Genomic DNA, 27,199 nt, shown 5'->3' on the forward strand with positions numbered 1-27,199 from the left:
TCTGTTCTATTGTAAGATCTTCTTTGATTTGTCAGCTTCTTTTCTGAAAAATTCAATTTGCCTTAGAATGGGGTGGAAGGAGGGCAGAAAATTAGTATTTTACTGCGTCATCAGATTGAACATTTCTGTAATAGTTAAAATGGTCAGATGTGTATTTAGTATATTAGTCTCTTTGATGCAGTGAAAACAAAAGAAGTTGTTCTCCAAGGGGCAGTGTCCAAGTCACATTAAGGACTTAGTTACCATGGGGCATAGGACACTATTCTGGGTGTTTTTTGAACATACATAAATGAAAATATCCATCACATTCTTTTTCTAATAAGTTTTAACTCAGGAAACCAATGTGTTGCAAGCTGCTTAATGTCATTCCTTTATTAGACAAAGGAAAAAAAATAGTATTAGATACTAGAGGATAAAGAGAAAAAAATGCTTTTGTTAAGATTATATTTACTTTTAAATAACACTATTTATTAAAGTCTAAATTCTTCTCCAACACACACTCATATATGCAATATGTTTCATAGAGGAATGTATGTATATATATAAATATATACAGTATAAATATGAGTGTGTCTAGATCTTTTAAGGAAGGATAGGAAGAAAGCAAACTCAAATAAAGTTAGTCATTGACATGCTATTAACCTAATAATTTCACTAATGCTATCTTTTAATTTAATACATATTTTACATTTCAGAAGAATAAGAAATTATAAAAAAGATCTAATTTACACATTCTTAAGTATGAGTAAATTTGCAAGGGGGAACATAGAGAACTCTCTGTGAACTGGCTCTGAAAACATAAAACACCAAGGTGATTCAAACAAGAAATGCTTCCAAAAAAAAAATGAGACTGGTATACTCTCAGCTTTGACAAAAGTTCAGTGTAAAATCCAAAAAAGAACTGTGTGTGTGTGTGTGTGTGTGTGTGTGTGTGTGAAGTGATTTGTTAAATACATTCTCTGTTATGTCAACCAATATTGTTTATTTTGTGATCACAATTGAATATATTGCTAAGAGAACTATTTTGCCTCTAAGCAACAATAATTTATCAAGGTTTAGAATTTCTGAGGGAGCAAATAGTTACCTAGAAAGAAAGAAATTAAAACTGCTATTGTGTATGATTACAGATTGCAGTGCTGTTCTTGCCCATCCATGCTCCCCAACCCTGGTCCTGGTTCTTCTCATCTAAAATTAGAGAACAAATCATGGTCAGGGTTAACTCCAAGAGAGTTGCATAAGTCAAGTATGTGACAAATATGATCGATTATAGCACGAGGGGAAGACTGGCTTAATAGCTGAAGTTTTGGTGGTTACATATAAGGGCAGAAAAACCATCATTTTTGGTACAGTTAAGTAAGAAATGGAGGCATTTGTGAGCACACGTGTCCACATATCCAAGTTCCATAAGTGTTCAAAGTTACTCTAGGGTTGATTATGAAGGCTAGAATAAAGACGTTTATTTTTCAGGTTATTCCAAAATTTTATAGGGGTAACATTTTCTTCATTAGTTGTTGTCATCATACTCCTAATATTACTGTTTTGTATCTATATATATACATATATATGTGTATCTATATGTGTGTATATGTAGATTAATCATAAAATAGTATATGCTTTTTGAAGAAAACTTGCGAAAATGCCAGAAAGTACAGATTTTTAAAATCACTAATTACCCAACTCAGCTAGAGATTGTCATTGCTAAAATATCTTACACATCTCTCCAGATATTTCTCTTCTTACTTAAGCAATCATTACAATTCAGCATACAGAATAACCTATTCCTTAATATTAAAAGGATTATTTTGTTATAAGTTAATTAAATTTACATAGATACCTTTTCTTTCTTGAATTTGATTTCATTGTTTTCTATGTGTCAATTTCACACAATGCTATTGGGCTTATTGATCCTTTAGAAACTGATTTCATATTGAGCTATTTGAAAGTTATTCTTCCTTTTCCTGCTTCCATATTTTTTTGGTTTTTGCCATAAATTTTTCTTCTCATCTAAAATTAGATGAGAAGAATCCTTTTAACAAGTTTAAAATTTCTAAATACTATTTCTTTCTCTCTGAACACATTCTTTTCTTGATTCTTCTCCCATTAACTATGCATAGATTACTAGAAGAATTACCACCTATAAAACATTTTTGATTGGAAACATCCATATTTTTAACTAGCCAGCTAGGTGTGTGTGTGTGTGTGTATAGACAAACATATTTAATATGCTTAATTTCTTTCATGTTTTTGAATAGAAAATACTCAGAGAAAATTGTTCAATTGGTATATACAGGCATCCATTTGGGCTGCTATAACAAAATGTCATAGACTGGGTTGTTTATAAACAACAGAACTTGATTGCTAGCAGTTTTGGAGTCTGAAGGTACAATATTAATATTAAATTCTTGGGTAATTCAGTGTTTATTAAGGGCCTGCTCTCTTCACAGATGAACATCTGCTCATTATAACCTTACATGTTGGAAGCAATGATAGGGGCCCTAATATCACTGATGAGGGCTCTGCCTTCATGACTTATTCACCTCTCTAAGAGGTAACCATTTCAACATACAAATTCTGGGAAAGACAAACATTCAGACCATAGGAACATATTGATCCTTTAGACACTGATTTCATATTGAGCTATTTGAAAGTTTTTCATCCTTTTCCTGCTTCCTTATTTCTTAGTATAGAATTTTTAGGTCATATAAAACTTTTAGTCTAGCCTCTATGACTTATAGATGAATAGTAACATTTTAAGTTTTATGGGAAGAGTGCTGGACTGTGAAATTTTCAGGCCAACACTCCACCACAACTCAATGGATTATGAGTCAAAATAAATTTTTACTTCTCCAACTTTTCTCCATTGTCACCTATATAGAGTCACTTTGCTTGGTTCCATATACTTTCAAAAGTTTCCATACACTCTTATGTTAAGCACAGTCTCTCCCAACTTTATTTTCAAGGTTGCTTGTTTGTTTTTTTTTTTCTTTTTTTTTTCCAGTTCTGGGTATTGGATCCATGGCTTTGAACATGCTGAAAAAGTGCTCTACAACTGAAATGCACCCCTATCCCATTTTAGTTTGACACAGGGTCTCACTGACTTGTCCAAGCTGGCCTGGAATTTGTGATCTTCCTGCCTCAGCTAGGATTGCAGGAATGCAATACCACATTGGGCTTCAAAGTAACTACTTAAATAAAATTTATATCTACATTACACAGATATACAGGTAATAATGTTCAATGTCCATTATGTAAAAGAAAGTTTATAATATGTAAGGATACTACAAATTTATTTTTTCAGCATTTTAAATTTTCAGAATAACCAGTGAAATAGGGCTTATTTTATTGTCAGTTTATTCTCCATACTCAACTATTTCCAGTGAGAAAATGGAGACTTAGAAGGGTTAAGCAATTTTCTTAAGTTCACAAAGTAGATAATATGTTAACTCTCCATTGTTGACAAAATACTTGAGAAAATCAACTTATAGAAGTAAAGATTTAATTTGACTCACAGACCATGGTGAGTTGTCACCTGATTTCTGTGACTGTAGTGAGCAGAATATTATGGTGGAAAAGTGTGTGGCAGAGCAAAGCTGCTCACCTTAAGGTGGCAAGAAAGCAGAGAGACAGGGAGAGAGAGAGAGAAAATGAGAGAGAGAGAGAAAAGTAGGTTCTACCTTCTACAGATTACACCACCTCCCAGTGGTACCACCAGCTGTGACCAGCCTTCCACACAGGAGCCAAACTGAAACAAGGAATCAAAGAAATCTAATCTCAGTGTTTTCATGTCATCTGGGAGCCTTTAACTCTCTTCTACAGTTCTCATCAAACAGTCAGTATTTCTTTTTAAAAGATGGAACTATACTGTGGAAACTACTTTAGAAGCATCTAATCATTGGAAATTTTATTTTTTGCTTGTTTATGAAAACTAAAACCCATTCAACAACATTTTGCTTTGTGTTTTCATCAAAATTTAATATTTATCAATGGTCCCAGGATATTTCTAGTTCCAACATAATCTCAAAATTTTTCATATTCTACTTTAAGTCAGTTTCACTTTTCTGTTGCTTTAGAATCCAGAGAAATGATAAATGTGGTGTAAAATTCAAGATATTTTCTTCCTTTTTCAGTTATATTTGTTTATTCCTTTATTTACCAACTACAAAAAAATTTAAAATGCATGTGCTTTACTAACCTCTATTCAGAAAATGAAGAAATGCAGCAACAAAGTTAGCACCATGGACTTTGAAATCAAATTTCCTAGGCGGTTCTGCCTATCCCACATATAAGCTTCATCAATTTGGTCAAATTATGTATCCTTTCCATATTTCTACTACTATGTCTATAAAGTAGACTTTAAAATAGTATCTTCATCAAAGAGTTGTGAAGATAAAATGTGAAAAACTTTGAACAGTTATTGCACTTAATGAACACATTCTGATCAAACAAAAAGTATTTCTTTAAAATTAGCTATTATTCCAGGTCAGGGCTATCCAATAGAAAAGCATGTGAGCCACCTATTTAATTAAGAAACTTTATTACATATGTCAGAAAGTGAAGTGAAATAGGAAAAAGTAACTATATATTTTATTTAAACAAACATAACTATAATATCATCATTTTAATATCTAGTCCAACCTTTAATATATTTTACATGCTTCTTACCAACCATTTAAAACTCAGTGCACATTTTACCCTAACAGTCCATTCTACTGGGGTTTAATCATGTGCTCAATAGCTACATGTGAGTAACAGTTATATTATTTGTCCTCACTTTTTAAGAAACTGATGATAAATGACAAAAGAGATAATGCTCTGTGTACAATGAGAGTGACACAGGAATTTAAAATAAATGAGGAATCTAAATAGGATAACATGGTAGATAGTACTCAGAGGAGTAAAGTACGACAGGTCTTTGGCTTAGGAAAGGATTCTCTGAAAGGATGGCACTTATGATGAGAACTGAATAACGAAAGAGTTTCTGTAAAAAAAATTCCTGGAGGAATAATCTTAGTCAAATATAAATCTAGGGCAATGATCTTCAGGGAAGAGAAATGACACTTAGTACTTTTGAGAAATGGGGGAAAATGGGATGGCATCAAACTTAAAAGCTTCTTCACAGCAAACGAAACAATCAAGAGCAAGAGGAGAAAGCCTACAAAATGAGAGAAAATCTTTGCAACCTGTTAGAAGGTTTTAAGTCAGAGGAGGAGTCATTAATGTTTTTAATTAGCAATAGTTGGTATATAAATACATTTAAAAATTAGGAAAGAAATGAGTTTTTTTTAAATGAAAAAGAGTGCAGAAATAAGTAGTTGGGACCAAGTCCTGCAAAGCTCTGATGTGTAGAGGACAGGCAACAGAGAAAGGAAGAGCCAAAAACAAATGGTAAGGAACACCCAGTGAAGGAAAAGGAAAACAAGTTTAGAATAATACGGACAAAGTCTAGAGAAATATGTATTTCAAGGCTAAGGAATGATTAATGCTAAATGGTTCAGAAGTCAAATGTGCTACAATTTAAATGTAATGAATATTTTGGCAGGATGTATGTTACTGTTGAACTTGACTAAATTCTTTAATAGAATAAGTTGGGAAGTTAATGAAAACTGTAGTTAGTATAGTTAGTATCATTTTATTGATGTATTTTCCATGAAAAAAAAAAGAAAATTGGAGCCATAGAATAGTGGGGAATAAAAATAGCTAAAATTTTTTATTTGGTTTTTATTTAAAATGGGGGATCGCAAGACATGTCTATGAACTGTCATTGGTAGGGAGAAAGAAATTAATGATGTAGAACAAGAGGGGAAACTAAAGAAGTGAAGTTCTTCAGGCTACAAAAGTATATTCCACCCAAATCGTACAAAAAGAAACAATAGCACCTCATTATTGAATTTAGGTTTGTGGGATTGGTGTATAAGATTGAATTAACTTATGTGGTAATAGATATATTTTTCTTGGAATTATGCAGCAAATTATCAGATGATAAAAAGTGTAGTCACTCTTGACAATGGAAAAGTGAATTTCCAAAGGACAGGAGGTTTGATCAACAGGAGGTATTCCTAATGTTTCCATTAGAAAACATGGATCTGTAGTTTTCCAGTAATATTCGGCTTCTGTGTAGTGATTATGAATCATCAGATGGCTTGGTATAAAAAAGTAATGGGTTTTTAACAGCTGAATACAGGGGAAAGTGAGGGACAGGGGAGTCAGAGATCTTTGCAAGAGTACTAAATGCACCCTGTGTTGCATTTCATCTTTAGCACATACTGTTTTTCTCTTCTGTTCCATGAGGTGTCACTAGGGAGTCCCTGGCTGTATTAGTCTAATCTGCTGCCAGTGGACCATAAGAAGATGAAACTTTACTGAAAATTCTGCTGTGTCATTAGCCCCTGTTATGAGCTGAACAAGGCCCTTAAATTCATATGTTGAAGACTTAATGCCCAGTGTGATTATGTTCAGAAATGGAGCACTACAGAAGAAATTTTATGTTAAATGAAGTCTTAGGGGTAGGATTCTGATGTTATAAGATTAATGCTTTTGTGATAAGAGACACCAGTAAGCTCCCTCTCTCTTCCTGAATACATACAAAACAAGGAAATCCTTGCAAAGGCAGAACAATGAGATGGCTGTTCACAGCCATGAAGATGTGCTCACCAGAAACCTAATTATTGGTTGGCACCCAATCATGGACTTCTAGCATTCATAACTGAGAGAAAATGAATTCCTGTTGGTTAAGCTACTTGGTCTGTGATGTTTTTTTTTTATGGAAAGATGAGCTGCTGTGAGGATTGGAATGCATAAATGTCAGAAAGTGTTTTTTTTTTTTTTTTTTTAGGTAGTATGATAAGTGAGTAGAAGTAACTAATTAGGAAATTATTTTATAATATTTATTTTATTCAAAAAGAGAAAATAAAGATTGGAAATTTTTAATAGAGCCTTTGTCCCCCTATTAGTGTGTGTTCTTATTTGAGTGAGAAAGCAGATTCAATAAAATTATATCATTTAACCAAAGTTATATATTATTGTAAAAAATGAAAGATGAAGTAATGTCTCAGTAGTGAATGGCCCTATTCAAGAAGAAAGTATGGAGGAATACTCACCCAATTTCATTCAGTTGAGTATTCTGTTATGTGAGAAGGGAATCTTTGTTCCATAGCAAAAAAGTGGCTAGATAAACAAAATCTGGGTATGGAAAATGGATTTTGAAATTGGAGATATTCACAGTGAAGAGTAATGTATTATATTTTCCTAGAAGCTATTCTTTATTGTTCAAGGCTGTTTCATTGTACTACCAGTTTGACTATGTAGCCATATTTTTTATTGATGTCTATATTAATATGCTAGGGCCACTATAACACACTTATTTCCTTAGAGTTCTGGAGGTTAGAATCCCAAGTTCAAAGTGTTAGCAGGTTGATTTCTTCTAAAGGTCTTTCTCCTCAGCTTGTAGGTAATCATTTTCTTCTGATGGGTTTACATTGTGGGATTGGTGTATAAGACTGAATTAACTTATGTGGTAATAGATATATTCAAAAGTGACACTCTTAGAATCATGGGGCAGGATGTAGGAGAACACATATTTTCAAAGCGGATCCCTATCCTCTTGTCTCCTTGTCTATTATCATGATAAAAAAGGAGTAGCTATTATACTTCTGTAGAAATTCCATTTACAATGAGTGCTTTGGTGATGGCAATGATAGGAACAAGTCTTTCAATGGCCCTTTGTCTCCAAGGAACATAGCATTATGCCATCAGGAAGTGTGACATTCATTTTTAAATTCGGATCTACATCTAATAACTGATCGTGTCACAAATTATCTTATCCTTACTTGTGGTCTTCAATTTTTTAGAGTCCTTATGAAATTAAAACTCACATACACTTCTGGCATTGAAGTCTTCTTTAAACCCTAGCATGCTGCAAACTGACAAAGAAGTTTGGAGAATAATTATGGCACTTATTATATACCATACTTTCATGATACCCACCTAGTTTCTCTCCAAAGTGTTTCTATCATCTAAATAGCATTTTCCTCCTTTCAAAGTTGTAAGGTTTTGAGGATGCAATCTGTGTCTTATATATCTTAATATCAAATGTAAGAAAAAGTTATGTTAAATTAATAAACAAAATGTGGGCAATTAAAATTTCTGTTTTCATATTTACTCATGCATTGTTATGAAGAATGATGCAAAGGAGCAATAGCAAATGGTGATAGCATAGTTTGAGTTTCTGATTTTAAGAATATAGACGACATTGGTATTAGTTCTTATTTTGTTTAATGTAATGTCAGATACAAGTAGCAGGATTTTGATTAAAATAGTTGACAGTAGTTGAAAAAAAAAATATATATATATGTTTTGCTTGATTCAGAGTATGGGGCTGCAAGCCAAGTAATAATTTATTATCAGTCAACTACTGAATCCTTCACAGGTGCAATGACAAAAAGTTACGGAGGTAATTCAAAGTAACAAACCCTTTTTAAAAGTGATATTTGAAGTATAATTTCACCAGATGAGGTAATAGAACTGTTTGATGTTTAAGTGATGTCTATGAGCTAGGGACTGCAGGTATAGCAGGGAACAAAAAAATTGGAGGTTTTTTTTTCCACTCATATAATTTACATTTCATTGTGATTTGCCAACAAATCAATAAACAGAAAAATCAAAATGAAAGTTCTGTTAATTCATATGAGGAAAATAACAATGAGCTCTATGAGAAGGTCAATTTTATTTGATCTCAAGGATCAAATAAAGATTTCCAAAGAATATGATTGAATGATTATGTGCTAACCACTTCTTTTTTTTTAAGAGAGAGAGAGAGGAGAGAGAGAAATTTTTTTAATATTTATTTTTCAGTTTTAGGCGGACACAACATCTTTATTTTATTTTTATGTGGTGCCCAGTGCCCCGCGCATGCCAGGCAAGCACGTTACCGCTTGAGCCACATCCCCAGCTCTGCTAACCACCTCTATAAACCAGAATCAGGTATTTTTTGTATGGAGGAAAAAAAATTGTCTTTATTCCAAATGACAACATTATTCAGTGAAGCAACAACAACAACAAATAGGTAAAATACCCCCCACACCCGACCCCAGCCAAATCTCCATGGTAAGAAGCATTTATCTGGTTCACAAGTCTGAGCTGCTGTTGGTTAGAAAAGCTAGATTTCATCCTAGCTTTCTCCCCATGTGTCACATCCTCTTGGTACCAGCAGGTCAGGGCAGGCATGCTCTTGCAGTGATCATAACTAAAGCACAAGAGAGTGAACACACATTCACCAGCTCCTTGTAAGCTCATCCTCTGCTGTGGTTTAGATGTGACTTGAATTTGTCCTCCAAGAGTTCACCAGCTTTAGGCTTTGTCCCAAAGTGGCAATGTTAAAAGATAGGCCTTTAAAAGGCAGAATATAGTAGGAGGCTCTTCTCATGGAATCTTCGTTAGTTCTTAGGGTTAGGTTGTTATAAAAGAGCAAGAGTGGGTCCCGCTTTGTCTCAGTGCTTTCCTGTCTCACTATATAATTTTTTCCTCATGGCACGGTGACACTCCTGCCCTGATACCACCCACCATGATGCAATACAGTCAAGGAAGCCTTTGTCAGAAGTCAATTTAATGGGATTGCTAATTTCTTAGACTTTCTGCCTCCAAAACTGAACTAAATAAACTTATTTTCTTTACATATTATTCATCACTGGTTATTTTGTTATAGCAATGGAAAAGTGAACTAACACATGCCCTATTATGTCTAGTGACCCTGTGGTCACTCACATCATGGAGCCAATATCAAAGATTGAGTCAACCTATGAAGATAAGATATCATGATATGTCTAAACAATACTTTACCATAAAAATGAAAATTTATAGAATTCTTTCAAACTCACAGGATTCCACTTGCACCTTTGACCTTGCCTTTGCTACTCACATGGTTACTTTACTATACAGTGTAAATGCACCTAGGAAGTACCCACAAGAGAAGTAGGAAGCACCATATGAAGCCTTAGGCACCTGTCACTAAAGAGACTGGAAACAGACTGAGCAGCCTTGTATGCAGTTCTGAAAAGATTGCAAACCACAGTGTATTTTCTCCACCAATATAATTGACCTCTGAAAAATTAGGCTGTCTAGTTACTTCAAATTTTCATTTAAGGTTTAAATTAATACTGAGATTCTCCCTCACTACTTGCTCTGGCTTAGTAATTATCCTTTCTCCCACCTCTATCCATTTAGTGATAATAAACTAACAGCTCTTTGACAAATATTCAGAAATACCACTGAACAGAGAAGTAGCTTATTTCATGTAATATTTTCTTTTTTTCCTTTCTTTCTTTCTTTCTTTTTTTTAAACCAGGGATTAAACCCACGGGTACTTGGCCACTGAGCAATATCCCAGACCATCCCCCAACCAACAGTGCTTTAAAAATTGTTTGAGACGGGATCTCACTGAGTTAGTTAGGGCTGAGACCAATTTTGGACTAGCAATTCTCTTGCCTCAGAATCTTGAGCTGCTGAGATTACAGATGTGCACCACCTCACCTGACTTCATGTGATGTTTCCTTAGTATATAAAACTTTAACTTAATTTCTGATATTTTGCACACTTAATAACAACTAGAATAGATGATTGCTAATGTTGATTTTTGTGTAGTATAAGGCTTTACAATTTATGTTCTGCTAATACAGAACATAAATTGTAAAGTTGCATGACAAATAAATTTACAGCTTTAAAGTGTAAAAGTGAACTAATGGTATAATGTTCTAATGAAGATGATATATAAATCCAAATATTAAAAAATTAAAAAAAAAAACATTTTGCCTTTTAAGGCAACAAATTTAAATGGAGTTGTTAATTCTATGTTTCTCAGTACCCAGGACTAAGGTTCAAAATCTTCAAAATAAAGGATAAATTACTAGACAAAGACCATTGTTCAAGTCATTTTAGCTCTCAAGACTTAACTATTCATAGTCCCCTTATAGAAAACCAGACTTGTGAAATGGAGAAAAATGTAGTAACGAATGGAGCCACAAGAGGGTAGTCTTCCCACAGGAATATTGTATTTTTTTTTTTTAATATAGGTATTTTACAATACAAAGTTAAATTTTTAAGACAATGTCTATTGAAGTTAGAATTTGTGACCTATGACTCTTATAGCCACAAGTATTTAAAGCTCTTTTGATATTAGCTAATATGGAAAAAGAAAACAAGTAAGGATCAACCATGACAACATTAGTAATCACAGCATGACATTTCAGTAGTTAGGATTTTATATAAATAAATAAAATTTTTCATTTTTGCAAAAGTGATATATTTGTGGAAACTGGGAAGAAAGACCAGAGATTCCAAATCATTCTCTTATTTGGGGTAAGTTATTGTTTTCTTTTTAGAATAAAACTCCAATTTTGTTTCTATTATGTGATTGGTTGTCTTGTGCTTTTTTGAAAATAGTAGGAGACCCTCAATGCTACACAAAATTACATATAAGAGATTGTGAGGGGAAAGGGGGGGGAACAAGGGAGAGAATTGAACAACAGCAGATGAGGTAGAGAGGGAAGATGGGAGGGGAGGGGAGGGGGGATAGTAGGGGATAGGAAAGGTAGCAGAATACAACAGTCACTAATATGCCATTATGTAAAAACGTGAGTGTGTAACTGATGTGATTCTGCAATTTGTATTTGGGGTAAAAATGGGAGTTCATAACCCAATTGAGTCAAATGTATGAAAGATGATATATCCTGAGCTTTGTAATGTTTTGAACAACCAATAAAAAAAAAGAAAAAAAATGTATTGCTTTATTTCCTTTAACTGCTGGTCTGTTCAGTGAGAAGTCTTTTGCAATATACAGTAGAAGATATAAATTATCATCCCAGATCTATTCTAATTAACCGTGTGGTATCATTTATGGAAACCAGCTTATGCTCACAGAATTCTTCAGTGTTTCAATTGTAAAAGGAAGAGCATGGATCCCTATCCTTGGAGATGTTTCCTTGACTTTTATACTCACATTCTTTCTTCTAACATTGGTGTGTCCTCTTTACACTGAGACGAAAATCCTAAAGAACAAAAGTTAATTCATGCCACACCCGATTCAGCTCTGTGTTTGGCACTGCTTTGATAAGGATATTGTTTCTCTGTGGAGCAGATTGAAATGCCAATTGACTTCAAACCAATAGTGTTTTAAAGCCCCTGGGTTCATTTTATTTTTTCAGTGCTCTCTAAAATTCTCTCTGGATCTATAAAACTACAAAGGAATCAGAACTTTAAAGGTAAAATAATCCCTGATTAACTGTTTTCTACCTGGTCCAGAAACTGTCACAAGAACTCTATGTAGTTTGCAGGATAAAGCAAGTTATGCCACAATCTATAATGCTAGCTTCTAGACTTACTCAAAGTCTATGTTTAGAACAATAAGCAATGAGTCCCTATTTATGAATAATTGAGTAAAAGACTGCATGTGGGAACTCTCCAGCAGTGATATCCAACACCCCATATTGACTGAGGGTCAAGGAGACAGTTTCTGTGGCTTTTCTCTTCCTCAGCAGGTTTGATAGCAACAACAATGCAAAAATGACCTTTCCAGCTCTAAGAGACAGAATTTGTCAGTCAAGGATGTGCAAAGTAGCTGTGCTCCCCTACTGGAGCTTCAAAGCAGTATCTCAAATTCAATTCTAATTAGCTGTAAAAGAGCTATTTACCTGACAATTATGCTGTTACACAGGTGTGTTGCTGCTGGAAGACCCATTCCACCACTCAGCTCAACAATGTGCATATGTTCATCTTGTTTGACTTGGTTTATGATTATATGAAGTAGTTCAGTCAAATAAATTGTTTCCAGAATGTTAAATACCTCATGCAGAAAAAAAAAATGGTTTGCTGTCTTTTTAGTCTAGGAATTTCCTTCATTCATTAGACATTTCTTTTCTCTAAAAAATTTCTCAAACATAAAACTGGACAGAACCTCTGTCCCTCATTCCTTGTAGGATACAGAATGGTAATTCTGAGGATAAAGGGCTTTGGATGAACCCATGTTTACAAGAGAGAATTGAGATTCTCTGTCCTTCCCATTCCTCTTACTGAACATACTTAGTGAACATTCCTCTTACTGTCCTTCCCTTTCCTCTTTCTGCTTAAAGAACATAGGGATACAGCACATTAGGCAGGTGGCTGAACAGTTCTAAGATACACCATGAATTCACACAACAAGAAAAAGAAGCTAATGCCCCCAGGTTTACAAAGCTTTACCTCACTGATAGTAACAATGATGGGTAAGGGAATTACTGCAAAAGCCATCAGCTGTGTTCTTCACCAACAGGCAAAGGACTAAATAAAGCATGCAGAAGAGGAACTAATATTTACTTATTCTTAACTCTGCCAGGTGCTCTTTTAGAGTCTCAAAAAACAAGCCTGAAATGTGATACCATTATCTTCATTATTCAAATGAGGAAACAAGGACAAAGAAAAACTGAACAATTGGTCAATGTTCATATATCTCATTAGCTATAGAGCATAAATTTTATCTCAAGTGTATGCTATTAAAAGACTGAGTATATCAAATAGTATGGTAGCAATTTTAAGTTGCTTCTTAAAATTGAAGGGCCAATTAAGCCTCAATGATATATTCTGTCTTTTCTGTACCATGTTTTTTGGTCTAAAACTACTCAATGGTGTTTATCTTTGCTACTGCAGAAGGTTGTTAAGGCTTTGTCAGTAAACCCTGTTTCTGGATTATCTCACCTCATTTTCACTGAGGATTCTTCTTCAATAGTATATTTCCTTCTTTGTTTCCTTGCCAGAGAAAGTGAAAAAGGTTTGATGAGTTTTCAAAGAGAGAGACATGTTAGAATAATGTAATATCAAATGAAAATAAGGACTTGTACCATTCTGAAGATATGTGAAACTATGAAACTGACATTCAAAGGATACGTAATAATTGAATTTGTATTCAAAATGTCTATGGGCCTTTGACACAGTGTTCACAGATGTATAATATTTCAACCAATAATGCCTATGATTCTCTGATTCGAAAATATTTTTTTAAAAAAATAAAAACTGTTTTAGTAACATAAAACCTAAAAGAATTTTTGGACATAATAGCAAAATACAACATATTCTTTTTTTTTTAATTTTAGTATTTATTTCTTAGTTTTCAGCAGACACAACATCTTTGTATGTGGTGCTGAAGGATCGAACCCGGGCCGCACGCATGCCAGGCAAGTGCGCTACCGCTTGAGCCACATCCCCAGCCCCAGTACAACATATTCTAAATTCAGTTGAATTCATCCTCTTCTCAAAGTGATAGAGAGTAATTTAAACAAAAAGATGAAGGTATTTATGAAATCAAATGTAATGTCTAAATGAGCATATATCAGAAAATGAAGATGAATTTATGTAAACCAGGACCTCTTAATCCCACCTAGTGCATGGGGGAGGGGGTTACTATTCATAAGGCAAATTCGAATTTCACTTCAGCATTTGCTCAAAATGACATTTGTTTAATGAAGAGGGAATAAATCATTTAAACATACTTCAGTATTTCTTTCTTTTTCTTTTTAAATTTTTATTTATTTTAATTTGTTGTATATGACAGCAGAATGTGATGCAATTCATATTACACATATAGAGCGCAATTTTTCATGTCTCTGGTAGTACACCAAGTAGAGTCACACCATTCGTGTCTTCTTACATGTATGTGGGGTAATGATGTCCATCTCATTCCACCTTTTTCCCTATCCCATGCCCCATCCCTATCCCTCCCTCCCCTTTGCCCCATCTAAAGTTCATTTATTCTTCCCATGCACTCCCCATCCCCATTATGAATCAGCATCCTTATATTAGAGAAAAGATTCAGCATTTGAGTTTTGGGGATTGGCTTAATTGCTCTTAGCATTATAATCTCCAACTTCATACATTTACTTGCAAATTCCATGATTTGATTTTCTTTTAATGCTGAATAATATTTCATCTCACTCCAGTCAGAATGGCAGCTATTAGGAATATAAACAACAATAAGTGTTGGCGAGGATGTGGGGAGAAAGGCACACTCATACACTGCTGATGGGACTGCAAATTGGTACAGCCAATATAGAAAGCAGTATGGAGATTCCTTGGAAAGCTTGAAATGGAACCACCAATTGACCCAGCTATCTTACTCCTTGGTTTATACCTAAAGGACTTAAAAATAACATACTACGAGGACACAGCCACATCAATGTTTATAGCGGCACAGTTCACAATAACTAAATTGTGGAACCAACCTAAAATGTGGTATATGTACTTCAGAATTTCTAATGAAAGACAAGTATATTGTGACTGGATCACATTAAGAAAAATATTGTTTTTAATTCTGAAAATGGTAACCAAGAAGTTAAACATTAAAGCATTTTCAGGGCTTCTCCAAAGATTATTGGTGCCCCTCAGAAAGTTTGGAAGCTATGAGGCTTCTTGATATTCACCAATAATTGAGTACCTTTACTTTTAAAAATAAAATGGTTATAAAAAAGATCTTTGTCTAACTATTTAAAATAGATTTAGTATATAATAAAGTATCTTAAGTGTTTACAGGTATACAAGCATACATAAACATAAATTCACAGAGAAAACACAGTGTGTTTGGCATTTAACATTACAGAATCCTGATGTTTGAACTGCTTTCTACCCTTAAATCATTATTTACTCTGTACTGGGATCTTAAATACCTCCTTATGTGATTCTAATAAGCAACCAACATTGAGAAACTCTACCTAACCCTTGTGTTCTTTGGCAATCAATTCTCTGTTATCTCCCATGGCACTTATGCCCACTGGTTCAATAGGCTGTACCTGAGAGAGTGCTGGACTGCCCCTAAACTCCAGACAATAATAGCTGGGCAGATACTAACCTCCCTACCAATAACATATGATAAAACAATTCAGTCTCTTGCCTGTGCAGGCCAATTAATTACCGACAAAGCCTCTGTACTGTAGAAACAATGAAAAAATCCAAAATAGCTAATTTGTTTCACTTCATCTTCCCCAAGATCTTTCATCCCTTTAATTTCTTGTCTCAGAAGTTTTCTATCAAGAATTCACCAAAAAATTCAGTTGTTTTATTCATCTGCCTGTCATACTGGCTCTTGTCTTATGATGATATAATCTATGAGAGCAAAAATATTTTTCTTTCAATTTCTAGTCTCATAACACATTGTTAGGCACGAGACAAGACTAGACTCCAGGAAGAATAATTTGGTTGCATAAAAGAAAGAATAATTAAATTAAACAGAGAGAGAGAGAGAGAGAGAGAGAGAGAGAGAGAGAGAGAGAGAGAATAGTGCACTCCCCAGAAAGCAAGAACCTCCACTTTCCTTCCCACAGGTGCAAGTCAGAAATAGAAGTGTGTAGTGCAGTGACATAAAGCAAGAGTTGCCCAGCAATGCACTGATGACATGCACTGCTCTTACAGCTAGAAACCCATGCTACCTAAAGACATCTTGAGAATCATGTTTTAAATAATACATATTCTTTCAAGTATTCTGATTTAAGTAAGTGCCAAATAGTTGAGGCTACTTCGTTAGCTTCAGGAAAATTCATGAAGAAGAGTCAACACAGTAGGTCAAATACTATGATCAAGAAATGATTCTTTTGGTCTCCAGAACTTTAACATCTCCCTGTATAGTGGGGGAACAGGCTTAGGATTTTCAACAGACCCTCCCAATGGATCCAACTCTAAGAGTTGGAGAGTAATAGTATCATAGGTATTTTTCTGGAGATTTTAAACAAGAGTTTCCACAAGTTTTGACATCTCAAAACATGATATATGGACAGAATTTTCAAAAAACAGAATGTTAAGGGATGGATATTATGAGTCTTTTGTATGAGTGTTTGTGTGTGCATGTTGATATGTGAATTCATTTAGATTAATAAATTTATTTATTCACTTTTTGTATATATATATATATATATATATATATATATATATATATACACATATATTTATAATCAATACAATTGACTTTGATAATCTAGGAATTATTCATGTTACTTATTTATTTATATCATACAAATGAGAAAACTGAGTTTAATAATACTTTAATATATTATTTAATGTCACTTAGCTAACAAGAAGAATCAGAATATTTAGGCACAGTTCCAATTGTTCCAGCCTCCTTACAATTCATATACTTTCCTTTTTTTTAAAGTTGTAAAGAGGAATGACCCAAAATAGATTTTATCAAGAGAATAAATCCTGCAAAAACAGGAAGATGGCAGAAATGAGCTAGGCAGTGAGTCCTGATCTCCTCACAACACAGAAAGGAAGCAGCAAAGGAAGAGCAGATTTGAGAGGTGGGTGAAAAATAAATTCTCTAAGATTCAATATTACCTGAAAAGAACAGTAGATAGTTTACCAGAATAGAAAAAAAACCTCAGAGTTTCTCTAACCCCAATCCTGAGCCTTGTGTTGAGAAGGGAAAGGGGCAACAGAGAGAACAGAGATGGGGAGCAGAAAATATTTTAAGCTTACCCACTTAAAAACTTGAAAAGACAGTCAAAATTTAAAGTGCAATGGAAACAGTAGCATCCTTGAATCAAAGCAAGCAGCTTAAAAACAAATCATGCAAACTTAGCTAGGCGTCCACAATCCACTTGTGTCACCATTCATCCCCTTAAATCAGCACTGCATCTCCCCATGCCCAGACAACTGCAAATTAAAACAGAGGGAAGTACTCTGCAATGAGACCTCTTAAGAAATAACTTCCTAGAAGGACCACAACTAGTTGAAAATCACTGAAACTCCCTTTCATTGGGAATAACCAGAAAGGGAGAGGTTGGTGGGGACCCGTGAAAGAAAGTGTGCCTCACCCTGCACAGCCTCTGTGAACAAAGCAAGGGTAGAAAGTTCTGTGTAGTGTCCGCTCACTCCACTCAGACAGAGACATCAATGAAGTATTTTGTCTGTGAATGGAGGAAAGCAGATTCACCAGGTCCCTACCACTGACACTGAGGAGAGGAAATGTGGGAAGATTAGGGATGTTGTCTGGGATCACATCAGGGCTCATACCAGAGAGAAGCTTCCTGGATATCTAGTAACATAGAAAATTAATAGAATTGGTGCAGCAGGAAGGTGCCAATCCCAGCCTTAACTTGTACACAGCCTGAGAAGTGACCAGGCACTGTTTGGATAACTGTGGGACCTTGCATTAGACTTAGTAAGCAAAGGGAATCAATGCCTGGCATTCACAACCTGGGACAGTAGAAACCAGCTTCTAGGTGAACCACCAGAGTCTCTTAACTACTGTTTCCCTGACAGCAGCATAGGCCAGGAAATACTTCTGCACTGTAGAACACCCATGGAAAACCCACAACCATAATTCCTGCACTCACAGCCAGCAGGATCTTCACAGTCATGAAAAGAATCCTATAGATGTGAGCAGGTACATAGCAACCCACAGCAACCACAGGGACATTCCAGAGCCTGCCTCCTGAATTACCATACACAATAGAAACTGGTAAGTCACAGCCCGGTGTGGTGGCACATACCTGTAATCCCAGGGACTCAGGAAATTGAGGCAGGAGGATCTCAAGTTCAAAGGCAGCCTCAGTAACTTAGCGAGGCCCTAAGCAACTCAGGGAGACCCTGTCTCCAAGTAAAATACAAAAAAGGGCTGGTGATGTGGTTCAGTGGTTGAGTGGCCCTGAGTTCAATCCCTGGTACCAAAAAAAAAAAAAAAAGAGAGAGAGAAAGAAAGAAAGAGCCAGCCAAGCCACAACACTACACCCTACAAGCAGTCAGCTGCAGAGTACTGAGCTGACAGATTACAAGCTGCTGGTAGGAAGCCAGGAGCAGCTAGGGAACTGGCTCCTGTGCCCCTACACCTCTTGAGAAATCTAGAGCCAAAGTTTGAAGAATATCTGCTAAATGTCCAAATCTGAGTGGAATCCAAGCCAAAATTCAGCAAGAATTTTCTTCATCTTGACACGGTTTACTATAAATGACTCTAATATAAATTTTGACCATGTAAATAGCTCTTTACTTGAACAATAGTTGTTAACTCAATAGCCAACATTGTAGCTTCAGGACATTTGAATTTATTTCATCTAATGGCTTTTTAAAGCCATAACTGGAAGAAGATGTAAGAAGTGAAATCCAAAACTAAAATGCAAATCATACAAAACATACTCAATAAAATATTTTATGAAAATAAAATGAAAAATACAAAATCAGCATAGGAGGGAATTAAACTAGAAGAATGGTCAATTGAAAGAAAAGAATTACACTAGAATAATAGTCAATTAAAGTCCCATTTAAATACTTGAAATAACCTCTTCTCTCTGCCCTCTTCCTCTTCTTTCTCTCCTCTCTCTGCCCTTTGTCTCTCTCTTTCTGCCCCCCAGTAAAATCTCTTGGTTGAATATCTGTCTCAGGTGAGTCACTCACTTTTCATTGGTGCTATGACATGGATAGGACTCCCCTGCTATTAAGTAGGATCCTCATCCCACTGGAGACCACCACCTGAGAGGAGACCAACCTGTGCCTATCTTCTCCATCGCCTATATTGCATCCACCATTGGCCTAAAATTGGTGACCACCGACAGAACAGGCCCAGTGGCCCGCGGAGGGGCAGAGCTGCCAACCACGCCTGCAAGGTAGGTGGACCTCCGACCCCCTGGCAGAACAGGCCCAGCGGCCTGCTGAGGGGCAGAGCCACCCCCTCCGCCCGCGCCTGCAAGGTAGGCGGAACTGTGACCACCAGCAGAACAGGCCAGACCTGCAACCGACAGACAGAACAGGCCCAGCGGCCTGTGGAAGGGTAGAGCCGCCCCCCCCCCCCGCGCCTGCAAGGTAGGCGGACCTGCTACCTACCGGCAGAGCAGGCCCAGCGGCCTGTCGGCGTGGTAGGCACATTGCCCCAATTGGAGGAGGGGCAGAGCCACCGCCCGCGCCTGCGAGGGAGATTTTGCAACTATACAGGAGCAATATAAATATATAGGGGGAAAATTCAATAGCACAACAGTTTCACCAAGCAGAAAGAAATGCGAACAGTATGAAGAGACAAGGAAAGAAAGGACCACAAGCAATGCAGGTCAACTCAACATTAAAGAGGTAATATCTGCAGCAGATGGAATGTCAGCTAAAGAATTCAGGATATACATGCTTCAGATGATCTGGAGTCTCAAGGAAGACATCAGACAGCAAAATCAGACAATGAAAGATCACTTCAACAATGAATTACATAAACAAATCCAAGAAGAAAAAGACCAACTATACAGGGAGATAGAGGTTATAAAAAACAAACAAACAGAAATCCTAGAAATGCAGGAAGCAATAAACCAACTTAAAAACTCAATGGAGAATACTACCAGCAGAGTAGAACACATAGAAAATAGAGCATCAGACAATGAAGACAAAGTAATTCAACTTGAAAAGAACATAGACAGCTCAGCAAGACTGTTAAGAAACCATGAGCAGAACATCCAAGAAATATGGGATAACATCAAGAGACCAAATTTAAGAGTCATTGGGATACAGGAAGGGATAGAGGTTCAAACCAAAGGAATGAGCAAATATTCAATGAAATAATATGAGAAAACTTCCCAGACTTGAAGAATGAGACAGAATCCCAAATCCTAGAATCCTACAGAACGCCGAATGTGCAAAATCATAAGAGATCCACACCTAGACACATTATAATGAAGATGCCCAACATACAGAATAAGGAGAGAATTTTAAAAGCTACAAGAGAAAGGAAGCAGATTACATTTAGGGGTAAGCCAATCAGGATAACAGCTGATCTTTCAACACAGACTCTGAAAGCTAGAAGATCCTGGAATAACATATTTCAAACACTGAAAGAAAATGGGTTCCAACCAAGAATTGTGTATTCAGCGAAATTAAGCTTCAGGATGGAAGATGAAATTAAAACCTTCCACGATAAACAAGAGTTAAAAGAATTTGCAGCTACAAAATCATCTCTTCAAAACATCCTCAGCAAAACATTACAGGAAAAGGAAATGGAAAATAACAATGAAAACCAACAGTGGGAGGTAGGACAGTAAAGGGGGGGGAAATAATCAAAGAGGAAAACAAACCATGTTTAGTAACATAAATAAACAAATATGGCTGGAAGAACAACCCATATCTCAATAATAACCCTAAATGTTAATGGCTTAAACTCACCAATTAAGAGACACAGGCTAGTAGAATGGATCACAAAACAAGACCCAACAATATGCTGCCTACAGGAGATGCATTTGATAGCAAAAGACATACATAGGCTGAAGGTGAAAGGTTGGGAAAAATCATATCACTCATATGGACTTCGGAAACAAGCAGGAGTCTCCATACTCATATCAAATAAAATAGATTTCAAGCCAAAGTTAATCAAAAGGGATAAAGAGGGACACTACATACTGCTCAAGGGAACCATACACCAACAAGACATAACAATCATAAATATACATGCCCCAAACAATGGTGCAGCTATGTTTATCAAACAAACTTCTCAAGTTCAAGAGTCTAATAGACCACCATACAATAATCATAGGAGACTTCAACACACCTCTCTCACCAATGGACAGATCTTCCAAACAAAAGTTGAATAAGGAAACTATAGAACTCAATAACACAATTAATAACCTAGACTTAATTGACATATATAGAATATACCACCCAACATCAAGCAGTTACACTTTTATCTCAGCAGCACATGGATCCTTCTCAAAAATAGATCATATATTATGTCACAGGGCAACTCTTAGACAATATAAAGGAGTAGAGATAATACCAGGCATCTTATCTGATCATAATGGAATGAAACTGAAAATCAACGATAAAAGAAGGAAGGAAAAATCATGCATCACTTGGAGAATGAACAATAGGTTACTGAATGATCAATGGGTTATAGAAGACATCAAGGAGAAAATTAAAAAATTCTTAGAGACAAATGAAAACACAGACACAACATATCAGAATCTATGGGACACATTGAAAGCAGTTCTAAAAGGAAAATTCATTGCTTGGAGTTCATTCCTTAAAAAAAGAGAAAAAAAAAACAACAAATAAATGATCTCATACTTCATCTCAAAATCCTAGAAAAAGAAGAGCAAAACAATAGCAAAAGAAGTAGAAGGCAAGAAATAATTAAAATCAGAGTTGAAATTAATGAAATCGAAACAAAAGAAACAATTGAAAAAATTGATAAAACTAAAAGTTGGTTCTTTGAAAAAATAAATAAAATCGACTACCTTTAGCCATGCTAACGAACAGAAGAAGAGAGAGAACTCAAATTACTAGCATACAGGATGAAAAAGGCAATATCACAACAGACAATTCAGAAATACAGAAGATAATCAGAAATTATTTTGAATCCTTATACTTCAATAAAATAGAAGATAGTGAAGGCATCGATAAATTTCTTAAGTCATATGATCTGCCCAGATTGAGTCAGGAGGATATAGACAACCTAAACAGACCAATATCAATTGAGGAAATAGAAGAAACCATCAAAAGAGTACCAACTAAGAAAAGCCCAGGACCGGATGGGTATACAGCAGAGTTTTACAAAACCTTTAAAGAGGAACTAATACCAATACTTTTCAAGCTATTTCAGGAAATAGAAAAAGAGGGAGAACTTCCAAATTCATTCTACGAGGCCAACATCACCCTGATTCCTAAATCAGACAAAGACACTTCAAAGAAAGAAAACTACAGACCAATATCTCTAATGAACCTAGATGCAAAAATCCTCAATAAAATTCTGGCGAATCGGATACAAAAACATATCAAAAAAATTGTGCACCATGATCAAGTAGGATTCATCCCTGGGATGAAAGGCTGGTTCAATATACGGAAATCAATAAATGTTATTCACCACATCAATAGACTTAAAAATAAGAACCATATGATCATCTCGATAGATGCGGAAAAAGCATTCGACAAAGTACAGCATCCCTTTATGTTCAAAACTCTAGAAAAACTAGGGATAACAGGAACATACCTCAATATTGTAAAAGCAATCTATGCTAAGCCTCAGGCTAGCAGCATTCTGAATGGAGAAAAACTGAAGGCATTCCCTCTAAAATCTGGAACAAGACAGGGATGCCCTCTCTCACCACTTCTGTTCAACATAGTTCTCGAAACACTGGCCAGAGCAATTAGACAGATGAAAGAAATTAAAGGCACAAAAATAGGAAAAGAAGAACTTAAATTATCACTATTTGCAGGTGACATGATTCTATACCTAGCAGACCCAAAAGGGTCTACAAAGAAACTATTAGAGCTAATAAATGAATTCAGCAAAGTGGCAGGATATAAAATCAACACACATAAATCAAAGGCATTCCTGTATATCAGCGACAAATCCTCTGAAATGGAAATGAGGACAACCACTCCATTCACAATATCCTCAAAAAAAATAAAATACTTGGGAATCAACCTAACAAAAGAGGTGAAAGTCTTATACAATGAAAACTACAGAACCCTAAAGAGAGAAATAGAAGAAGTTCTTAGAAGATGGAAAAATATACCTTGTTCATGGATAGGCAGAACTAACATCATCAAAATGGCGATATTACCAAAAGTTCTCTATAGGTTTAATGCAATGCCAATCAAAATCCCAATGGCATTTCTTGTAGAAATAGAGAAAGCAATCATGAAATTCATATGGAAAAATAAAAGACCCAGAATAGCAAAAACAATGCTAAGCAGGAAGTGTGAATCAGGTGGTATGGCGATACCAGACTTCAAACTATACTACAGAGCAATAGTAACAAAAACAGCATGGTACTGGTACCAAAACAGGCGGGTGGACCAATGGTACAGAATAGAGGACACAGAAACCAATCCACAAAAGTACAACTATCTTATATTTGATAAAGGGGCTAAAAGCATGCAATGGAGGAAGGATAGCATCTTCAACAAATGGTGCTGGGAAAACTGGAAATCCATATGCAACAAAATGAAACTGAATCCCTTTCTCTCGCCATGCACAAAAGTGAATTCAAAATGGATCAAGGAGCTTGATATCAAATCAGAGACACGGTGTCTGATAGAAGAAAAAGTTGGCTACGATCTACATACTGTGGGGTTGGGCTCCAAATTCCTCAATAGGACACCCATAGCACAAGAGTTAATAACTAGAATCAACAAATGGGACTTACTCAAACTAAAAAGTTTTTTCTCAGCAAAAGAAACAATAAGAGAGGTAAATAGGGAGCCTACATCCTGAGAACAAATCTTTACTCCTCACACTTCAGATAGAGCCCTAATATCTAGAGTATACAAAGAACTCAAAAATTAGACAATAAGATAACAAATAACCCAATCAACAAATGGGCCAAGGACCTGAACAGACACTTCTCAGAGGAGGACATACAATCAATCAACAAGTACATGAAAAAATGCTCACCATCTCTAGCAGTCAGAGAAATACATCACACTACCATGCTAATCACTTTGCTATGGAACAGTGAGTGATGGCTTTTTCCCTAAATGATGTATCAGGAAATTGAGTGCCTTTACATAAATTGTCTTTGTGGTATACTCATAAAATGGCAAAATAAGAGTACAAATAAACCAAAGCTCCAGAAACATTTGCTTCTTGCCAAAATGGGAATATTTGCATCCCATGGTCAAATATGAAGTCCTGAATGTATATTATATATTACCTGAAAAGCCATGATAATTACCTTTAGAAAGCAATAGTAAAAATATATAGCATATGGTTTGCAACATGAAGAAGGTTGGGCCTGAGAGGGAAATGTCAATAAATGACAGGCTATCCTTGGTTAAATTCTGGTATAATAACTGTAGGCATCACCTAGCACAGAGCCTGGTGAATACTAATTCCTCAAGAGATAACTGAAGCCTAATGTTCTGGCAACTTGGGAGGCTGAGGCAGGAGGATCTCAAGTTCATAGCCAGCTGGGAAACTTAGGAAGACCCTGTCTTAAAATAAAAAATAAAAAGGGCTAGTGGTATAGCTCAGTGGGAGGAAGCCCTGGGTTCAATTCCAAGTACCACTATAAATAAATAAATGAGAGAATGGTTAGCAGTAGTGAGGATAATGATGATTCAATAAGGAGAATGATAATGATGATGACATTAGTCTTACATAATCCAACTATGAGACTTGTACATATTATAATGTAGTCAATATATATTATTCTACCATTGTATTGTTTAATGTGGAATGCTCTATTTTATGCAAGAAATCTCTTTTAAAAATTCCGTTTTGGAAACATCATTCTGGCCACCTCTTTCAACTAAATAGCTAGTAGTAATATGGTAAGTAAATCAGGGACCTTTTCGCGTAAATCAAGGGACCTGTAGTTTTAGTCAAATCAATTAAAGGATCTTTTAGAGAGATGAATGCATTACTTTATTTCATAAATTCTAATGCATATTTTTTGCACATTTTAAGGTATCTCCAATTTGGATGCATCATATGATGAATGCATACATCTCCATTATTTTCCCACCAAAAAGAAAGCGTTAGTAAACCTACAATGTTTCCTTCAACAAATGTTATTAAGGAAACTTGGCAAACAATGCTGTGGAGAACACAAGCTATTGCTATAAATAGTGAAGTGTTTTTCCCAACTATTCTTTGGTTATCTTTAGAGGAAAGAATCAGGACTACTATAAACTGGAGAGTCAGAAAGAACTTATCTTAGACTAGCAAAGTGAATTGGATCCCTACAAAAAGACAAAGAGTAGGCCCTTGCTGAGCAATAAGTACCCTGGCCATTTTGACCTCCAGTATAAGCACCAGGATGTTGAGGCCAAAGCTGTAGGATGGCTTTTGACTATGTTATAATTCAAAGTGGTATCACAAAATTAAAGATGAATAAAACTGATACCAAATTGTACATAGCATATATTTCTTCAAAAAGACAAAAACTAAAATACAATTAAATAAAATTTTAAAAAATTATAAAAAAAAATAAATAAATACTTGAAATAAATCAAAGAGGCAGGAAATAAAAATCATCTCTCCATAATAACACTGAATGTAAATGGTATAAACTCTTCAATCAAAAGACGTTTGTTGGCAGATTCAATTAAAAATCAAGACCCAACAACATACTGTCTGTAAGAAAATCACCTTACAGGCAAGGATATCCAGCAACTGAAAGTGAAAGGGTGGGAAAAGACATAGTATTCCCATGGATCTTATAAACAAGTAGGAGTTACTAATCTCATATCAGATAAAGTGGACTTCAAGCCAAAATTACTTAGAAGATATAAAGAAGGTCATTTATACTGCTTAGGGAATCATATATCAGAAAGGTATAATGATTATAAATATTTATGCCCCAAACAATGGAGTATCTACATACATCAAACAAACCCTTCTCAATATTGAGAATCAAATAGACCACAACACAAAAATACTGGGTTACATTAACATACGTCTTTTATCATTGGATGGATCACCCAAACAAAAACTAAGACAAGAAATAGAAATGCAATTAATAATATGGACCTTATAGACATCCATAGAATATGTAATACATCAACAACTGAGTTCACTTTCTTTGCAGCAGCACTTGGAACATTTTCTAAAACACACCATATTTTAGGTAACAAAGCAAATCTTAGCAAATATAAAAAAATACAGATAATATATTGCATCCTATCAGAACATTATGGAATAAAATTATAAATAAAAAATAATATAAAAAACACAAACCATGCTAACACCTGGTGATTAAATAACAAATTTTGAATGATGAATAGCTAGCAGAAGGAATCAGGGGAGAAGTTAAAAAAAAAAAAAACCTTAGAGGTAAATGAGAATAGTATTACAACATATCAAAATCTCTGGGACTATATTAAGGCAGTTTTAAGAGGAAAGTTCATAGTATTGAGCTCATACATTAAAAGAATATAAAGTCAGATGTGGTGGCACACATGTGTGATCTTATTGGCTCAGGAGGCTGAGGAAGGAGAATTGTGAGTTCAACACCAACCTCAGCAACTTAGCAAGTCCCTATGAAACTCAGCAAGACCTCTCTTTAACATATATATATATATATATATATATATATATATATATATAAATAAAAGGTCTGAGGATGTGGCTCAGTGGTTAAGAGAGTCTGGATTTAATCCCAGGTACCAAAATACATAAGTAAATAAAGAATAATAAATAAGAGAATATAAGGATACCAAATAAATAATCTAATATTACATTACAAGGCCATAGAAAAAGAAGAACAAAACAACACAAAAATCAGTA

Source organism: Marmota monax, unplaced genomic scaffold (genome assembly GCF_021218885.2).
Source record: "Marmota monax isolate L192 unplaced genomic scaffold, Marmota_monax_Labrador192_F-V1.1 WCK01_AAM20220418_F8-fsc00132, whole genome shotgun sequence".
In the NCBI taxonomy this organism is placed as follows: domain Eukaryota; kingdom Metazoa; phylum Chordata; class Mammalia; order Rodentia; family Sciuridae; genus Marmota; species Marmota monax.